General features: G+C 40.6%; 1 protein-coding gene across 7 annotated transcripts in view; it reads left to right on the top strand.

Moving 5' to 3' along the window:
• Positions 1–248: 248 nt before the first annotated feature.
• caly (calcyon neuron-specific vesicular protein) overlaps positions 249–20,309 on the top strand; it is a 144,041-nt gene continuing 123,980 nt past the window's right edge. For 4 of the 7 annotated variants that reach the window (XM_079499849.1, XM_079499855.1, XM_079499853.1 and 1 more), the window contains exons 1-2: positions 249–403; positions 511–602. The gene's annotated coding sequence lies outside the window, so the exon portion shown is untranslated. Of the gene's footprint in view, positions 404–510; positions 610–20,309 lie in introns of all 7 variants that reach the window. The other 3 variants (XM_079499852.1, XM_079499850.1, XM_079499851.1) reach the window with 3 other exon arrangements.

Below are 20,309 nucleotides of genomic sequence, written 5' to 3' on the forward strand. Positions count from 1 at the left end.
GGAGACCTGTGCCCAAGAGGCACTTTTTCTAGTTAAATTGTGTATTTTACTTTGACTGAATTGTCTTTTTTGTTTTATATATATACAATTGAACAAACTTTCTTCAATTTTAACAGTCTTTCTCTTAGTTGTTAAACAGCTAAGTGAGACACAAAATAAGTGTTCTTGTCAGACACTCCCTAGGTCTAGATGATAGACACTTTCTAGACGCTCCCTAGCCTATAGAGGGAAACCTGCAGAAGGAAAACATTAAACAACTAGTCTCCATATATATATGTCAGGGACTGTAAAATCGCTAAAAAAGACATGTGTGACAATTGGAAGATTTATCGTCATGACAAACTGCACTGTTTTTGTTATATTTAATTGTTTTTCAATTGATTGGATTCTCCATGCAGGACAGGTGAGTTACCTACAGTAGCTAGCTGCTTAGCATTAGCATTTAGCCTACAAGCAATAGTGTTTACATTTTATATGTGCTTACTACAGCGTGTGTGTGTGTGTGTGGAGAGAGAGAGATGGGGGATCTATCTCTATGATGAGTTTCACAGTTTGACCCTAGCTGGCATTAACTGATGAAGTCAAGTAGAAGACCGCTCAAGGTATGAAGTAAGAACCTCCTTATTGTTGTTTTCTTTTGCTGCTGCTTGTGTTGTAAGCTGTGTATACTAATGTGATTGAAGCTGTTGTACTATATTGCTGGCAATTGCTGCCATTTTGGTAGGCTACCCAATGACTGTGTGGCGAGGAAACAGTTCAGCATGTTTCTGCTGATGTGAACCAGACCTACAGTACAGTACAGCTTGTGCAGTTTGTACACTACAGTATATCATATATTGTGGTGTTTGTTGAAGATGTCACAGTATACATATGTGTATAGTATGTGTGTATGTGGCTCTTCTTTCTTGGTCACTTAAATTATTCTGTGTGAGTTTGCTATTCCCTTTTTAGTTCACGCTATAGAGGTTTTTTGGGCTTTGATAGAACATCCATCAATTCCAATGTGGATCTACAGTAATGTTGATGGTTGTGAGACTTGTGACAGGGTGGTTGTGTGTGTACTGTATGTTCATATAACTGGCTTGGTAGTTAGTGGCACGACCCTTCATGGCATGGTTTCTTTCTTTATTTCTTACTCACACTCTCACTCACTCTCAGGATATAATATATAATAGGAACCTTTTGTATTTATTTGCTGGGCTGCTGCTTACGTGTTGTATGCTGCGTATACAAATCCCTCCCGCTGCTGGTGGTACACTTTAACTGTATGTATTGCATGGTTTAAATGCATTGTGTGTGTGTGTGTGTGTGTGTGTGTGTGTGTGCGTGTGTGCGTGCGTGCGTGCGTGTGTGTGTGGAGAGAGAGAGACACAGAGAGAGTTGTTCTTACTAAATAAAGTAAAGTACTCCACTATTCCAACAGTCTAAAAAGGATGTAGATTGCACCAACAGTTTTGGATACTGCTTATAGAAATATATTGTTCTGGGGAAAAGCATTGTTTAGATGTTCGACAAGGATTCTCACACTTTATCAGCTCAAATTACATATTTCGATAAAAAAAATGCTTTGAAGTCGTATTTTTAGTTAATACTTCACCCAACAAATGAATAAGGGGTGGATTTGCCCCACTAAGCAATCCTTATGTTCCCTCATCAGTCTGAAACTTACAAAACAGCTGCTCTCCCACAAGAATAATAATCACTCGTAACAAAAGATGTTTTGTCCTCCCTGTCTCGCCACCGCCCGGCCGCCTATCCCTGAATTAATTGTATATTTGAATACCTGGAAGAAAAAGGTGAGAAAGGGCCTTTTGGTCTGAATAGCCATGGGCGCAAGAGTAAAGGGGAGGAAAATCATTGCTGCAGCACATTTAAAGATGGAGTGCCGTGATTTTTGTACCTTTTCTGTTTTGTATGTGTCTATGGAGTTAACATTATTTAATAGACCCCCCCCCCCCCCCCCAGGTGTGGTTATAATATTCAAATATGTCTTCGCTGTGTATTTTTGGTTTCTTCCTGAAAGCTGAAAGCCATTGAGTCAAAAGGCCCACTTTTACACCACTTTTAGTGACATCATAACCCTAACCTATCCCCTAACCCCTCCCCCAGTATCATACAACAACAGCTGTGGGCGAGGCTTAAGTTCAGGTGGGTGGTGCTAAGGTGAAAACCAGGTATAGAGCATAGCAGTGGGCGTGGTTTTCTAGTTCCACTGTAAAATCAGCCATTCAATTTTCCCCATACAGATTTACAAAGATATTTATATAAATTATTTTAAGCCTAGAATCAATGCCATCCAGGATCATGGTGAATCCTTTGATTCCGTTAAAAACAAAAACGCTTAACAAAGGGTATATTTAATGTAGTTATTGTAGTATATCATCTTTACTTTGCCTTGTCTACTTTCACCATAACACAAGTCTGAAATGCACAGCTAAACTTGTAGATAAGGAAAAAAATCTAATTAAATGTCCATTGTAAAACTGGGATAGTTGTATTTCTTTGGCCTTGACATCATAGCGACTCAGCGAGGGATTCATCGTGAAACGATACTGATTGATTGTATGAAAGTGACCAGCGAATGTCAACTGTGAACTAATACTGTGCACAGTATATTGAATGATATGTACGCATTATTTTCATATTTGCATGCCAATTTCAGTTGTGATTTCCCTGTGTGAGGGCCACATTGACTAACTCGAACTAGGGAACTCTGAATGTGCTTCTGGAGATGAGCCAGAGGAGCTTAGAGTGAGGATACGAATGGCCCTTTTGTGGATATGTTTTTGTCAGAAAGTGTGGCATACAAATTGAAATGTGATAGTTATTTGATACTGCAGTGCGACAGTTTCCTCGGGTTATGCTATCTTAACTGACTGATTCCAAAAGCCACTACACAGAGTCACAGACAGACTGCAAATGGGTGATATAATATTATAGTCAACAAAACTTTTGGTGTACTGTACACTTATTTTAATAATGTAAGCATAGAGAAAAATACACTTCTCATCCGGTGTCAGACTTGCCGCTAGAGCAAAATAAAGAAATAAATTCAAACTGAATGGAAAGAGCATACGTACGCTCAAATCTGTGGAAGTATCTTTTTTTTAATACAGCTTAGAAGTCCTGCCTTAGTGTAGTGCTGTACCGCTGGTAAAAATACATGGGCGACTGTGGGCTGAAAAGTTTTGTATTTTATTTTATTCAGGCAGTTAACGTTTGTCACATTTAAATAAATTAATCTTTATGCAATCCTTAAGGTGGTTGCACACCGGCCGCGTTTTTTGGAAAATCGATGGGGAAACGCAGCTAAAAAATCCGAAATCGCGCCCGGTGTGTGGAGACCTTTACAGCTGCTTGTTGCACATGGGTTAATTAATAGCCTAGGGCACTGCATGTCAAACTGTGAAGTAGTCATCCATATTTCACATTTCATTTTCACATATCATTTTCTGTAGAATGAAATCAATGAAAAAAAAGATAAATTAGTGTAGCAATAACTTGAAATCCAGCAACCAAAACAAGATGTCATCACATAAAAAAAGAAGATTTTTTTTTTTTTTTAAACAACAAAATGATACAGAACAATCCACCTGTGTTACACGTCATAAGTAACTGATCTAAATTATGCTTGTTAGAGCAAGGATGTTCCATTTGGTAAATCAAATCCTCTGTTTCTCAAATTTTCCGACCTTGTTTCATTTGAGAGATCGCTTTTGTCACATTCAGTGGCTTCTAGTTGCCACTAGTCTGCTCTACAAACATCTTCCTGCCCAGTGGAGTTGCCTTGCTAAACATGACAAAATAAGTCAACATAAAGTTTACTGTGGTGGATCTCAAACAAGTTTCAAGTCTCCAGACCTTGAAAATCATATGGATCCGAAAACAAATAGCTTCCTGTATATAGTGAAGAATTCTAAAAAGTGATGGTACTTAGTTTACTATTTTATACTATTTTGTAAATAGTTGACAATATAAATGCGATATACATTATTTGTAGGAGGCTAAAACACAAAAACAATGATATGATGCTTTTAGAGTTTGGGAATTCTGAAGTTTTACCATATGATATCTGCATGATTTAACAAGCAGTGGCACTGCAGTAAAGTCTGACAGTGAGTACTTTTGATTCAAACGGCCGCTGTGCAACAGAAGAAGTGAACTATACTCGAGGCACTGCTAGACTCATGTGAAGTAAGACATCTGTTGACTGTTCCTCTCTAAAAATAACTACCGGTAAGAAAGGGGCAATATCTTATTTATTTTTTGATCTGTATGTGTGATCCAGTTGTTTGTGCTTGTTGTCTTCACAGCTGATATGAAATATTGCATGACTTGCCCTGTCTGTGGGTTCACACGTCAAACTTTACCATACTCAAAAATAACACTTTGGCTCTGAAAGAGACTATAGCCGTGTGTGTGTGTGTGTGTGTGTGTGTGTGTGTGTGTGTGTGTGTGTGTGTGTGTGTGTGTGTGTGTGTGTGTGTGTGTGTGTGTGTGTGTGTGTGTGTGTGTGTGTGTGTGTGTGTGTGTGTGTGTGTGTGTGTGTGTGTGTGTGTGTGTGTGTGTGTGTGTGTGCGTGAATCGAATCGATAGGTACTATGAGATTTAATGTGGAACCAGTCAACCTCATCAAATGCATATTATTTTGTTGAATCATAAAGGAAATACTTAAGCACATTAGAATACAAGCCTTGAATCAAGTAGGTGTCTTAATTCACTCCTCAATTTCGATTTTGTTGTTGTATTGCTATTCTGCCAACAAGGTACACTAAGTGGGTAATTACAGGAACCGTCTATTTTATAGCTCTCTGCCAGTCTCTGGACATAATCCCAAAGTCTAAAGGTTTCACCCTCACAGTGTTCCTCTTACCATGCTAACTCAATAGCTTTATCCTCCTACACCACACAACTATCATCCCCATCAGGGCAACGGAGTACGTCCATTTCTGTCTGTTTGTCTAGAATCTAGATTGTGTGCCACTGGACATTCGACAATATGTAATTTTCTCCTGAACTTAGTTGCTAAACTTTCCTTTTCATGCAAGCATCCTTTTAAATGTTTTTTTTTTTTGGCTTTCGCCTTTATTTTTTATATGTTTTATGGAGGGACAGACAGTGCAAGCATCCTTTTAATCCATAAATGACAAGTTGTTAAGAGCGGAACACACAATGATACTGGGTCTGTAAATCCTTGTCATCATGATTGGTTTTCTCTGACAAGAAAAAAAGAAGCTCAAAGACATCCCGTGCCAAAAACACAAATAAAACTAATTAAAACGTAGCAACACCATCAATCTCCACAACAGTGTGCCTGCCAGGCTGGTCTCTGCACTGAATTAACACTGGGTGGTCTTCTGCCTGCCCAAATGGTTGATTGGCCGGCAGGCTCTCCACCCTTTTTTATCTGGCAGAGACCCAAAGCAGGACGCCTTGATTAGGCGTGAAAGATCGCGGGGCCCTCGACTCGACGGTATCACGGAACTCCAGTCCGAAGACATCAATCTGATGATGTTTAAACGACAAAATAAAATAAAGCAAAATGTAAACTGTGTATATCACATAGGACCGAATGACACCGGATGAATTGGGAAGCACAGTAAATTGTACGTCGTCTAATACTGGGTGTCTCTCAAGGAAAGCTTCACAGAGTGATCTTATTGATTAGCCATTTATTTCACCCCCACAGCGCAGTGTACTATATCACAGTTATGAGCATGCTGTTTCCACATGTGGTTGCTGTGGTCTGCCAGGGAGAACACGATCCCGTGAGTGCCAGCTCGCATCTTCGTGATAGGAAAAATGCAAAAGCAATCAAACTAATCCATGCATGAAATCTTGTCTTACGAAATGCATTTACCCAAAGCTTGTTTCATTAGCCATGTGTCGGGTGAGAAACATTACCCTCGGGTTCCTCTCACACCTTTTAGTCCCACGGCGATTGGAACACAAATGTGGGAATGTGTCTGACGCCAGTCTAGCGCACTTTTTTTTTAAACACTTGGTGAGTGTCTATTTGATAAATGTGATCATTTGATGTCACTCAGGTTAATTAAAAGCCTGTCACACCTGAATAGTAATGGATATTAGGACGAGGCAAAATAGACCCAACTTACAGAGAATTAATTCTCTTGTATACTATGAAAAGGAACAGATTGCGTGGGCTGTGTTTTAATGGTGTCTAATATACCAAAAGGGTTTCATTACATATTCCACAGATGATTATACATACCTTAGACAATATAACAATTGTGGTGGTGGGGGGTCGCGTCTTATGTTGGAATTAAATTCTTTACCCAGTCTTTGCAATTTATAATGGTGCCGTTGAACGGACGACACTCTCAACCAGAACAACTTATGTAGTGGGATTTTGGAGCAATTAAGTGCCATGAACACTAGGCATGCCTCAAACAGGGTTAAAGGGATGCGTAATTAAGAGTGCTATGAAAACAAGTATGTACTAAAATGTAGCTGAAGCAGAACAATTGCAACACAAGGAAACATCATACAGTACATGCACATGTACCATATCTAAATAATATGTTTAGCGTCTGTGAAGTGTGAACCAGTAAACAATTTACTTACTCACTGTAGCATCCTACTATGAACTAGAAAAAGTGCCCTTCTGGGCACAGGTCTCCACCAGGAGGATAGGAGTGTGTGTGATGTTTGGCAACAACAACACTAAAAGGCATAGTTGAAAAATGCTGGGCAGACGTGTTTCCTTGGCCTGTAGGAAGTGTGCATACAACGTTTTATGCAGATAGGTGCATGTAAAGACGTGACTTGACCTGTTATAGCGCCGCCATGAGGCTGATTTGAAAAATGTCAAGTGGCATTGCTTACTCGGCTCATAAATTCACTTTGTCGAGATGCCAGCTTGCGCCTTGCACACAAGTAGGCCATGTACAGTATGGCCTACGTGTGCGCGCGCCATGAGGTGCGCTCACCACTGCTAGTCCTAGAGCTCTCTGCTATTCTAAATCCTTTAGACCCGTTATTGACCTTATACCAGGGGTGGGCAACTTTGAAGATGGAGAGGGCCAATATATTTCCACACTCACTCCAGAGGGCCACAGTGCATATTACTGTCGTAGCAAAAATAGCCGATCTACAAGCTGAAAATGCGACGCCTTTTCAGCTTGTAGATCTGCTATCTTTAAGCAGTTTTTAAGGACCCATTTTTAGGCCAGTGCAATAGAGCATGCTTTTGCCTTTTTTAAACCTCACCCATTTTAATCCAATACATACATACATACATACATACATACAGTAAGTACATAGTACCTAGTACCCACCCACCCAGCCGATCGCAGTACGTGCACACTCTACTTGCGCAAGTAATAATAAGGGATGAGGTGGAGTCTGAAAAGGTGAGTTTTCAGACCTGCTGCGTAAAGATGTCCTGACTGACTGTAGTTGGAAAGGCAGGGAATCAGGGATAGACCATCACTGATCGTAGTGTGAATGTATTATAGGGCTGGATCATATCCTGCAGGCAAGGCCAAGCCCTTGACCGCCTTGTAGGTCATCAGCAGTGTTATATTTAATTGGATAAGAGCAGCGCTGGAGCCAGTAGAGAGAGCTCAGAAGGGGAGAGATACAGAGGCGTCTTTAACCCATGCAGCATTTAGACCCGAGACCGATTTTAAATATGCCTTCTAAATCCTGACATACGTATTCTGAAAAACGTCATATATAAAACAAAGAAGGGGTTCCCGTCCTAAATGGCCGGGTTAACAACTTTTCACCCTGGTGCACTCATTCATTTTGGGCATGTCATAAAGTGAAGTATAAGTGGTTATGTTGTGCTCTTGCAAGCCAGACTGTTGTCTCCCACAATTTTCAAATGCTTCCATCATACAGTCTAGAGCACGGAAGCTCTGAAAATGATCAGATGATAAAGTGGATGTGATGCCTCCTTCCCGCTTCTTTACAGTTGCACATTTGTCCTAATATTAATCAATATAATCAAAGCATAATACAGCTTTCTGCTTATGGAAATTTGAAAATAAAATGTCGAGATATTTTAAAATATATTTTTTGAGTGGAAATGCTGAACAGATGACAGCTTCTGTTCTCGGCTTTCGGGATGTGTAGTTCCAGATTATAGCATTCGGATATTGTGGAATAGTTGGCCGTGTGAGACTATGTTTTATTAAAACATTCACATGGTTAAGCAGGTGGTTACTGTCTCCGCCAGGCCCCCTGTCCTTCCGTCCGTGAGTGTGTCCTTCCGTCCGTCCGTCCTGTGCACTGCACAGTGCACACACACTCCCTGGATGCCAGAGAAGAACCTCTGCTCCACCATTTTCACATCAGCCTGCTATAGCGCCACCAGGAGGCCGATTTTTGTAAAACTCATTCTTTGATATTACTCCTACAGATTTTGTCCAAATTGGTACACATGATCTCTAGGCATCTGATCAAGATGCATCTGTCCACTGTGTGGAGTTTGCATGTTCTCCCCGTGTCCGCCTCATGGAGGGGAAAGGAACTGGTTGGAATAACGTGTTCCTTCCACTCGCTACGTCCAGCCGGGGAAACTCTCCCCTCAGGTGAAAAGATGCAACTTGGACTCCTCATGCATAGAAGGTAGCATGAGGTCAGACCGCTGCCCCCCAGGTTGGCAGAGGAAGTGTAGCGCCCAGGATTACATTTGATAATTGACACTGGGTGACAACATGGGTTACAAAATTGTGGGATTTAAGATGCATCTGTCCAATTTTTCATATTCCATCCTGATTGGCTAAGCTTGGCATCATCAATGCAGCATCTGATTGCCTTGAAACTTTGCAGTTTGCACACAAATCCCACAAATACACACATTGTGTCTGTGCAATGACTTACAACATTAACATTGATCCCTCAAACAACTCTATAATGACATTGAAGATTGCTGGCCCACAATAACCTACCTGACCTGGTGGAAACCCTTAGTTTGCCTTTCTTCCCCAAAGGAGCATTTCAATAATTTCAAGTAGATTCAAAACAAATACCTTAACTACCCTTGGCAACGGTATAGTTAATTATACTCATCACTGTTTGCACATAGCAAGCATAGGAATCCCCCAACCCCCCTCCTTCCCCACGGATTATCTCCGTTTTTGTACTCCTCCTATACTTCCTCGGTTGCCAGACAACCCTGGGATGTTTGTTCGCACCAACCCCCCCGTCACTCCAGCTGCCGTCTAATGCCACCCTATTTTTCCAGAGCGTGAGGTAATTACCCCTCTCTGAATTCAGCAATGACTTGATCTGCTGCTGATATGGTAAAAATAGCTGACAGGGATTTTGACATAATAGTCACATTGTCTCATGGAGAAAGGGGCTTCTGATGAATTCCGATGAGGCCCACCTCGATAATTATCTCCATGTCATTCAGATGGGCGCCCAGATAAGACATTTTGTTTGCTAAGGCTGCCGGGACTCGTTGCTGACTTTAGGACAACCTTAGTTGGGAGTTTATGATGACTTTGTCTAGAACTAAAATGCTGTACTGCAAGATATCCTTGAATGATATTCATTCATGTGTCTGGTACAATGAATTACCTGTTGTTGAGCATGGCCATCTTTGTTCACTATATAATGGCAGTTAGCAAATTTCTATCAGTTTGTTTCCCCACATGAGCCTCCTGCATTGAAGTCAACTAGACTATACAGTATATACTGTATGTATATACTATAGCCTATACTATAGCCTACTAGACTACAGATTTGTTTTTGATTATGCGATCGCATAATCAGCTAGCATAATCAGCATAATCAGCCAAAAATGTTTCTGTGTATTTTGCAAATTTTCACATATGTTTTCAACTTTCCGCATATTTCACCACATACAATCACATAAACCCACATATTTTGCAATTTTTCACAATTTTTCACAATTTTTTCCGCATATTTTTGCATATTGTGCAACTTCCCCCATATTTCACCACATACAATCACATATAACCCTGCATATTTCGCAACTTTTCACAAATTCCTCGTATTTCACAAATTTCACTCAGAAAAGATGAATGGACTTTCTTTCTGTGGAACCACAAAATGTCCGCCACTGCTATGCTCTATATGGATTTCTCTGTATCTGTCACAAGTTTATTTTTAGGTTAAAAGTGGTCAAAGGCACTTCAGACAACTATTAGCCCCCATGGGGTCATTCTATAGAAAGCTTCATTGATTCTGACAAGTGATTTTGTGTCACAAGACGGTACAAATTCAGTTGCCTGGTCATGGTCAGTGAACTTTCACACATTGAGAAGGATAATTGCATGTTTGATTTTACAATTTACTGGGCCTGGGGGACATAAAGCTGTTCAGAGAACATCTTGAATGTCTTGAAATTATGTGTTCTCAACATATCTGCATAATTTGTTTTGTGACGAAGCACATTTTCAAACGGTTAATTTGAAATGCTGAGTCTATATGGTACGCACTATGCCCGAGGTGTCACTCTCACCCCAAGGGCATGGTCAAGTGACGACATGAAAGATGAGTATGTGTTGGCGCCTCTCAGCACTCTCTGGAGCATTGCTGGGAATGTTAAAATAAACTGTATTTGGCCAAAAACAATTAAGCCTAGCCTACCGTTATCCCCCCTAACTAGGCTAATTTCCATATATAGTATCTCCCTCATTCTCTCTCATCTTGAGAAGAAAACTGAAAATCTACTGTATCTTCTACCAATTAAAAGATGTGACAATTATGCACCATTGCTTGCATGTTAAATGTTTTGGCCTTTCGAAGTAGGGAAACCTGCATTTGAGAGGCAAAAGTGAAGAAGCATTGACGTGCGTTTAATTAAAAGAGGTGTTCTTCTGTGGCGAGAAGGACGCCGGTATCTCACGGCCTTGTGACGCACAGAGAGCATAATTAAATGACACACAGATTTAGCGGTCATCATCTGTGTTGCTTAATTGACCCAGCACGTCCTGTGCAGCTTGTTAGTGTTCATGTTCAAAGTAAAATAAACGAGCATCGCAACATGGCGCCCGGTTCTGCACTGTCAACATGAATGCTCTCAAGGATTCCATTGAGATATAATAGATAAAAAGGAGGGTAGCCTAATGAATAATTTATCACAGTGTATTAATTTCATGGTCCACTTGCACCCTGGACAGTAGTATGATGTGTAACATCTTAGACAAGACAAAGCATAGCATATTGTGTGGCATTCCCTCTTGGCAGAAGGCTTTGCATTTATGATGTGTCTTTAGTAGTGAACTAATGAAAACCGTGTCTATTTTGTTCTCCGTGTTAAAATACAGTAGTATAATGTTATTAATCGCATGACATTTATGTTAATATTTATCTAACACCTTGATAATAAGGACTATGGCTGTGGCTAGGGCTCTTCTTAATCAAATCGTGATTACCTTAGTTTAACCACAGCACCTAGATCATATCATATTAATATAGCTACAGCTAAGTTGATCAGTTCCACTGCGCAAGGTCTTTTTTATGGAGATTAGTGATCTTCATTAAGATATGACTCAAGGTGCCGTTTCTATTGCCAATGTGGAATAAACTGCACTACCAGAATGTGTAAAGGAGATTATGCTCTGAGCACTGTAAGAACTGAATGGGTCCAATTGGTGTCAAACATGGCATGCCATATCTAATGTGATAGAGTAAGAGTTTATTACAACAGTGCAATGAATTGCCTTAAATTAATCACGGGTCAATCTTTATTCTTTTATACTTTATTACTTGGAAATATAAATGGCACATGGTACAGTCACGGCATACTAATTCCTACACGGGTTGTGCTTATAACCACGCCCCCAGGCAAGTTAGGTTTACTGAGGTTAAGGTTAAGGTTAGGTTTAGGTATAGTTAGGGTTAAGGGTTAAGGTTAAGGACGGTTAGGGTTAGGTTTAGGCTGTCAATCACAGCGACTGGCCAATCACAGCGCGTCCTTGCTCAACCTGAGTAGGCTTTGGTATGATGCGGTACAGTCAGACATTAAGGATAAAAAGGATAATAAGGTAGCGACTCCATTGTGGTCCTCCTATATATTCAATTTAATCAACACAACATTAAAAAAAAATATATATAGCACCAAAGGGTTTTGTCTCCAAATCAGACACTTTGTTTTGACAAAACAAGTATAATTGCGACTGAAGGTTACTATGAAATCCTGCACCTTGCGTCCGTCACACCACCACATGTGGTTGACAATCCATCATGCCTTGTGACATAACGTGACATCATGGACATGGAGACCCTTCGATCTCCATATATGGATCTGACCTTGTGACATCACTTGACACCATGGAGACCCTTAACACCTCCATATATGGTCACGCCTCATGACATCACGCCTCATGACACGTCACGCCACCATAATGACCATATATGGCTATCTCCATGAAGATCACAACACTGACCTCATCTAACCCTGGATAACCATACATGGAGAAGACTGGATCATCACCTAGATCTGAATATACTAGTATGGAGCCGGCCAGAAGCTCTTGTTGATCTGACCTCATCAAACCTTGTACATTCAAAACACGCTCCATGGCCAGTACAGAATTAATTCCATATGTTGATCTGACCCCCCCATGCCAAAGCGCCAGCGCTCGCCCAGCCGTCTGCCGTCACCCAGGTGGATGCGTGCACGTGACGCCACCCTTTAGGGCGAGGTCGCTTGTCGCCCTCAGGGCGTCTTACTGGTAGTAATCTGTAGAGGACAGCAGCATGGAAACTCTGAACATCTTCTTAGTTGTGGTGCTGGGAGTAAAATAACCCCTTAACAATCAGTGCCGGAAGTCCTTCAAAATAGGAGCTCTGGGGTGCTGGAACAACATGGCGGCTTTTACTCGGAAACCCATGACCCGGAAACAATCCACTAAAAAAAGTTTACTTAACATAGCTAGCTTACATTGCGATCGTTTTAGTTTATACGATATATGATCCAAAAAGCGTTCATATTTTGCGGGAGAGACGGAGGAGGAGCAGAAATGAAGCGCCAGTATATCGATCCGTTCAACACCACGGAAAGCACCCTGGATTAGGAGAGACGAGTCATTCTTTCCGCCGCGCTAACGGCTAACTCAATGATAAGCTAACAATTGCCCAGAGCGCAGCATACGGTAGCCGAAAGGCGAACTGACAAATAAAAAAAGGAAAAAATTCAGAATATTCGTATCTCGCCCCGTATCATTGAGGATGCGCTAGGACGTCCTCAGACGTCCTATGTACGCGTCGATTGGGACCCCTAGGACGTGTGGGGACGTCCTATGTATGGAAACGGTTAAAGGGGGACTAAACTCCATGCCACTTTTGTGTCAATGTTGTGAATTTGCTGCCATAACCCAAAGGGTTATGTTGAGCTTGGGGCACTGGTTATGGTGTGTTAGATTTAGGCGTGCCAATGGAAAAGGGAGAGCAAGAGAGAGGTGTAACATAAGTAACAGCAACAACCACACGAGATTATGTCAAAATGATATGTGAGAATCCGCCGGCCCTTCCGCAGAACGGCCTGAGGTGTGATTACTGTCAAGTGTGCATTATGTGTAATAACAGATTTAGGGTAATGCATTGCAATACATGCATCAGAATCATCTTTATTGTCACGTCACAGGTTTACATGCAGGTGTAAAGAAGCGAGTATAATATTTTATATAGAGTGCGGTCCATCATTTGTAGTTTTCGTGAGAAGAGAGAGGATAGACGTAGGGTAGAGCAGGAGAGGTAAGACGAAAAAAAGAAAAGGAATACTGTTCAAATAGTCAGAGGTAAACATAGGCCTACAGATCAGATAGTGTGTCGTAGCAGGTATGTACATGATGTTTCGAACACTTAAGGAGCAGTTCAATAGACCAATAATGAATTGACACAAACTAATCAATAGTTGTTAACATTTTTAAATAATGTATAAATGTATTAACAAAGCATTACATTAACTTTTCATTATTTAGTGCTTAACCACCTAGATTTCCACACTTTGTATTCACGTTCTGGATGCCTTTAGATTGATCTTTAGTGATCTCTGTGGGATCACTAAAGGTGCCCTAGCAGGTGTCATAGCGACAACAGCAGTAAGCACACAGGATCAGTCATCTTTTTCTTTTTTCTTTTTTGCACCTTAAAATGCTAAACTGTTCCTTTAGGCAGATACTGGTAAAATGCTGATGGTGTATAATATGCCATGCATAATTCATAGAACATACATTGACCTAATTTATTATGTTATATTAGTATTAGTCTACTGATTCTTTTTTTGTTCTTGTTTTTGTCTTTAACCTTTTTTTCTTTACTATTTTAAACTTACTGTATGCTGCTACATTGCTACACTCATTCTTCAGTGCCCAGACAGCCTCCGACTCCCTCTGACAACCTGGGGAGAGCAACTGACTGACCTCATGCTTCCTTCAGTGCATGAGGAGTCCAAGTTCAAGTTTCCCCGGGTTGGACATAGCACGTGGAAGGAACATGTTATTCCAACAAGTTCCTATCACCCTCCATCAGGAGCCCCGGCTGGCCAGGGGGAGGCAGTATAGAGGCCAGGATTACTGCATGTTTTTTGCGAGGGTACCTACAGTACTACCTACCCTAGGGGACATGGGGAGAACATGCAACATGCCCTTCTACTCACATCTCTCCCAGTGTTGTTTTTGTCAACTAAAACTATGACAAAACATTTTGTCGACTACCTTTTTTCACTGACGAAAACTACATGGAAACTAAATGAAAACTAAGCTATGATGACTAAAACTAAGACTAAATATAGTGACAATTTTGTCAACAAATACAAACTAGACTAAATTGTTAGGAAGGGACTAGTGGACAAGATATCCAGTTTAAGTCATTTTACACATGGTTGCATGCTGAAAATAGCCGATCTACAAGCTCACAATGCGTCGCAGCGCGACGCGTTGTGAGATTGTAGATCGGCTATTTTCAGCAAGTGTCAAATCTCATTATGACGGCATCAAGGGCCGCCAAAATACATTTTAGTCGACTAAATCAACTGTAGATTTAGTCGACTAAAATCTTATGATATTTAGTCGACTAAAATGTGCCGCCAAAAACAACACTGATCTCTCCACATTCACCTACAGCAAGCACACAGATAGTGAGTTAAACTAGTTCAGCTGGCACAAAAGGAGAGCAAATTAATGGATGATGAGGAGAACATGGATCCTCGTTTTCAAGGCTGCCATGATGTAGGCACATGGTCCGACGGAGTTAACATTCTATCAATAAACATAATGTCCTCATACTGTAAATACATGAGGATAATGTACAATCTATCACTTGTAAATATGAACATACTCTACTACTTTTTATGTTGAACAATATTGGAGAGACGGCGAGATCAATATTGTCCAAAATATTTTCACACTATTCATTCCTTATGGAAGTGATGGTGACCAAATACATATCAATTTCTTGGTCCTTGACATGAAAATGTCAATTGGGGGGTTAATTCAGCATCACAATATTTTTACCACTTTTATATGTTGGCTAATTAAAAGATAGCAGATCTACAAGCTCACAGCTTACACTTTGTACCACTTTGTACTTTGTACCAAAACCTCTGGGGGTCCCTGGCACAAAACCATTTAGATTGGGGTTCACAACCAAATTAAATTATTTTGGGAATCCTTGACATGAAAATGTTTGAGACACTGCCATGTCTGCTGCCCTGAAACACACCCTCAGCTTCCTGACCACAGGCCTGTATGTTGGTACGGCAGGGGCCGGGGGTTCTTGGGGTTCACGGGGCTGACGTCTCAAACGCGTTTCTGTCATTGCACCCGCCATGTCTTCAAGTGATATTAAACATCATGCAATTATTGTAAATGCCATTCTTACATTGAATTGTGTAAGTAATTTGTCATACAGTAGTAGCATTTTATGTACATATACACCAGTATAAGGGGGCAAACATAAGTAAGTTGAAGGGGACGGGACTGTAAAAGGTCTATTGACAATACTTTTGACTATCTGTTGGCATTTGGCACGATTATTTTTACTTCACTGTGTGCCAAGCTAAGCCTTGCCCTTCATGAGTTCTAACCTTTAGATGACAGCAAACCAAAATAATTGCCTACATTTTAGTTCCCATAAACTTGATTAAGAAACTTAAGAACTCGCTCAGTTTTTAATCTGTCGATGTTTAGGTCTTTCGACCTTTGTCAATTGTCAAGACAAGATAAGGAATGTCTGCCTTTAACACAGCCTCACATTTAGCTTAAAAACAACTGTAATCTTGATTAAACTTTAGTTGGATTATGGACTTCTTAACATGAAGACTGTCTGTAGCAACTAAAGGTTATTTGAGGACCACCATCAAGGACGGACATATTATTACGATATTTGCCTGCTTCAAGATGGAACACGTACAGAGCGTATGGGCCTGCAGTTCGGTGGTGCTCAGATGCGAATCTAAAACTATTAAGTTAAATAGTTGCGAACATAATGTGCAAAAAGGGACAATGGAGGCTCTATCTTTGATGGAAGCTTAGACTTAATAATGTGAACAACACTATGATGACTGTCATTCATTTGATCAGTTTTAATCTTTTCTTTGATTGCCTGTTTTGGAACCACTGCTAGGAATTTAACTTTTTTTGTTTTTTTTTATCTTTTCAACAAAACAGAAAAACAAAAGAAAAACATCTACTCAACATGTTTTTCTTCAAGTGACACTTCAAAGTCAATTGACTGTGGTTTTGATTTTGATTGTGGTTTTGATTTTGTCCCCGTTCTCTTTCTCTCCTGTTGTAAGGAATCATGTTCCTTCTAGTCAGACAGATTATGTGTGAATCCAATATATCTACAATGCATGCATCCATCCTTCCCACATGACCCGGATGCTTCTCAAGTCTCTGTTCCTCTTCCATTCTTATAATTGAATTCAGAACAGAAGACTAGAAGCTGCCAGGTTCTCCTTTATCTGTTCCCCCACTGAGTTAGATCAAAATCTTTTTTGCTATTATCTCCGATTGCAGAAGCCTTGTGTTTATCTTATGGATGAGCAATGGCCACCTCTCAAATCTTACACCTCTTTTCTCTATGGGCCAAAACACAGATGAATGCAAATTTCATTTCTTCATGTCCCTGTCAGCATAGAAATTCAGGATTAGAAAGTAATCTAGGAGAGTTTGTGGATTAGCTTTACCATGTTTGTATGACTTCTCTCTGTGGTGTTGCATTGCAGGATCATATACAACAATGGGACTGAATGTACACAAGCCATACAAATCCAATTTATTTTAATTTAGCGGCTACATGAAATGCATCCATGTGTGTTTTCCCTACAGCTGAAACCTCAAACCTTAGATATCTCTACATGATATCAGGAATAAATTGGTATCTTCCTTCCTTCTTACTATGTATGATATGAGTGGATTAAATTTAGATATGTTTCCCCCAGTCTTGCTGAAATAGAGAGTGACGCCAATCTTTGATCTCGCTGTGACGCAATCACATGGTTGATCATGGTATCATGTGTGCATGATGCATCATTCCTCTCGCTCATTATGAGGATTCAATGTTTGGAATAGACTATGCAGTAGTGTCTCCAACTATTAGTCACCAGATGGCAACTGTTAGATTTGCATTCTTCTTGTTCTTGTTGTTATCCCTGAGCGTACGTGGCACAGCAATGTAGCTTGATCTCCTGCTGAATATGACAGTACACTCTTGCTCAATTTTGTATTCTTCCCCAACCCTTCTCCCAATTCCTAAATGATCACCTCCCGTAATCATCTTTACTCCTTAAATTCAATTTTAGTCCAGCAGGGGGGGTATGACCCAGGCTTGGTCCACAACATGTATTGAGTTCACCCCCACTGCTTATTTGGCAAAAGAAAAAAGTTTACCCAATCAGAAATTACTTTTGCTGTACCTTTTGTTATTGTTTAATGAATAAATATGAAGAATCTCGAATAAGTGAAGCAAGTGACGCCATGATTAATCTCATTCAATCATGGAGAAATTAGTTCCACTCTTTATGGAAATGCATCTAATACAATGCAGATCATGGTTGAATTTCTCTGCTGCCTCCAGCTAGTCCATTTAACGTACTGTAGCTTAATGAAAGATAAATGCTAATATTGAATTAATGTCATTAGGGTTGATCATAGTAATAAATCTTAGATGTGCTATTAATGGCATGAAACTGTTTGGTCCCATTTATAGAAACCCATGGTATAATTAACCATGGCCACTGAAATTGAGGATGATAACCAACAAATATGACAGTTGAAATCCATACCTACACAGGTGCGATTTTGTATTCTGTACACATCTCATGCAAGTGTAGGCTCGGAGACAAAGTAACTTTAAACTTCAGCTCTGCCAGGACTTGGCATGTCATGACATTCAGAGGCTTGCTCGTGGGATCTTTACATACGTACATTATATTGGGAATCAATATTTTGGGGCCTCGTGACCTTTCTACATATCTGAACCTAGCAGTGAATGACAAGTTCATTGATTCCCACAGCGTGTGCCTGTTTCCGGCATAAGTGAAAGCAGTCAGCCACAAAGACCTCATCCCATTATTTTTTACAGAATAGTCTACTAGCTCTGACCATTTCTATTGATTACGATTAAGCTGGTAACATTTACAGCACAATTGCCAATGCTAATGTCTTCTGACTGGTTATTAGCATCTGTAAGAAATGATGACATCTCTATTTTAGGGATGTGTAAATGTGTCAAAAATGAAAATCGATTAGCATAATTCAATTATCGACAAATCGATAAGCCCCCCCCCCCCCCCCCGCCAAAAAAAAAGGCAGGCCAATAGGCGGCAGGCCACCAAGAAAGGTCCAACTGTAGGCTACAGTTGAGGGATGTTTATACCATCCCTCCCCACTGGGGGCGCTGTTTATACCATCCCTCTACACTGGGGGTGCTGTTTATACCATCCCTCCCCACTGGGGACGCTGTTTATACCAGTCTCTCTGTCATACCATCCCTCCCCACTGGGGGCACTGTTTATATATATATACCATTACCCTTGATTGAGAGTTACGTGAAGGCTACCACCCCCCATCCTGACAGTATTGCCTTTCCAACAGATTTTCATTAAAAAAAAAAAAATCGATTTGTCGACAAATCGGACCCATCCCTACTCTATTTGGGACCAGATTTGGGACTCTTTTCTTCTCCTGGTGAATTCTGCTTCCTCTCCCGTTCTCAAAATTGAATTAAGCAATATTACACGAGAGGGTGTGGGTTAACGTGATTATTGCCACGACAGTGATGCGGTAAGGAACGAGACGAAGTCGAGTTCCGCAAGCATCACTGTTAAACCACCGTTAAACCACACCCTCTCGTGTAATATTGCAATTATACAACAGTTACCCTTAAAACTAAGAAAATCGCTGAAAAATATTTTCTTTTAATGACAGATGTAGTCACTACGACCACAAATGTCCCAAGAAACTAGCTAGCCTAGCCACCGAGTTTGCTAGGGCTCTGGGAAAACAGAGCAGCTGAATTCTTTGTTTTGATTAGGTGTGGAGTGGTGCTGGCTTGATCCACGGCTAGAAGCCGTTTCAACCAATCAGATTGCTTCCTCGAAACGACCTGTTGTATAATTCAGAATATAGAATATATAGAAGAAGGTTTCGCCCTGGCAGTTTTGGTTTCGCCCTGGCAGTTTTGGTTTCGCCCTGGCAGTTTTGGTTTCTCCCTGGCAGTTTTGGCTGTAGGTGTTCTCTTATCTGTCCAATGTAATGGGTCCCGGGACCCAGGGGTGGTCTTTTACATGGGTCCCAGACTCCCAGGGACATTCTATGAGTCCTACTGTACTTCATCGACTTTAGAGTACAGTACTAGTGAGTACAGTATTGCATCCCAGCAGGACCCCCGGAGGGTGATATGATTGCGTCATTTCTCAATTTAGTGAGTAAAGATGCAGGATGCAGGCCATTTGCATCACTGCACTTGCCAGAAACATAAATCGCCCATTATAAAATGATAGGTGAAATTTGAATTATGGTTCAATTTAACACTTTTTACTTTCAGGTGCTGTGCAACAAAAAAAAAAAACTACCTAAATGTGTATGCCAAATACCTACATAGCTATGAATATGGGTTGATTGTGTTCACACTTGTTATTTTATATTAATTGTAGCAACAGTGAAAACAGCATTATAGGTAAACAGTGCTCTTATTTTACATTTCACAGACCAGAAGACAGAGCACTCTATGGCGGAGGCCATGTTCAGGTGTTTAGACAGATATCTCGTGTTGTGTTTATAGACGGTTGCGTCCGCTCTCAAACGAGCACTTGCCCGGTCGGGCAAACTGAAAGAAAACTCCACCTGCCAGAATGTTTT

Source organism: Electrona antarctica (genome assembly GCF_951216825.1).
Source record: "Electrona antarctica genome assembly, chromosome: 4".
Lineage (NCBI taxonomy): Eukaryota > Metazoa > Chordata > Actinopteri > Myctophiformes > Myctophidae > Electrona > Electrona antarctica.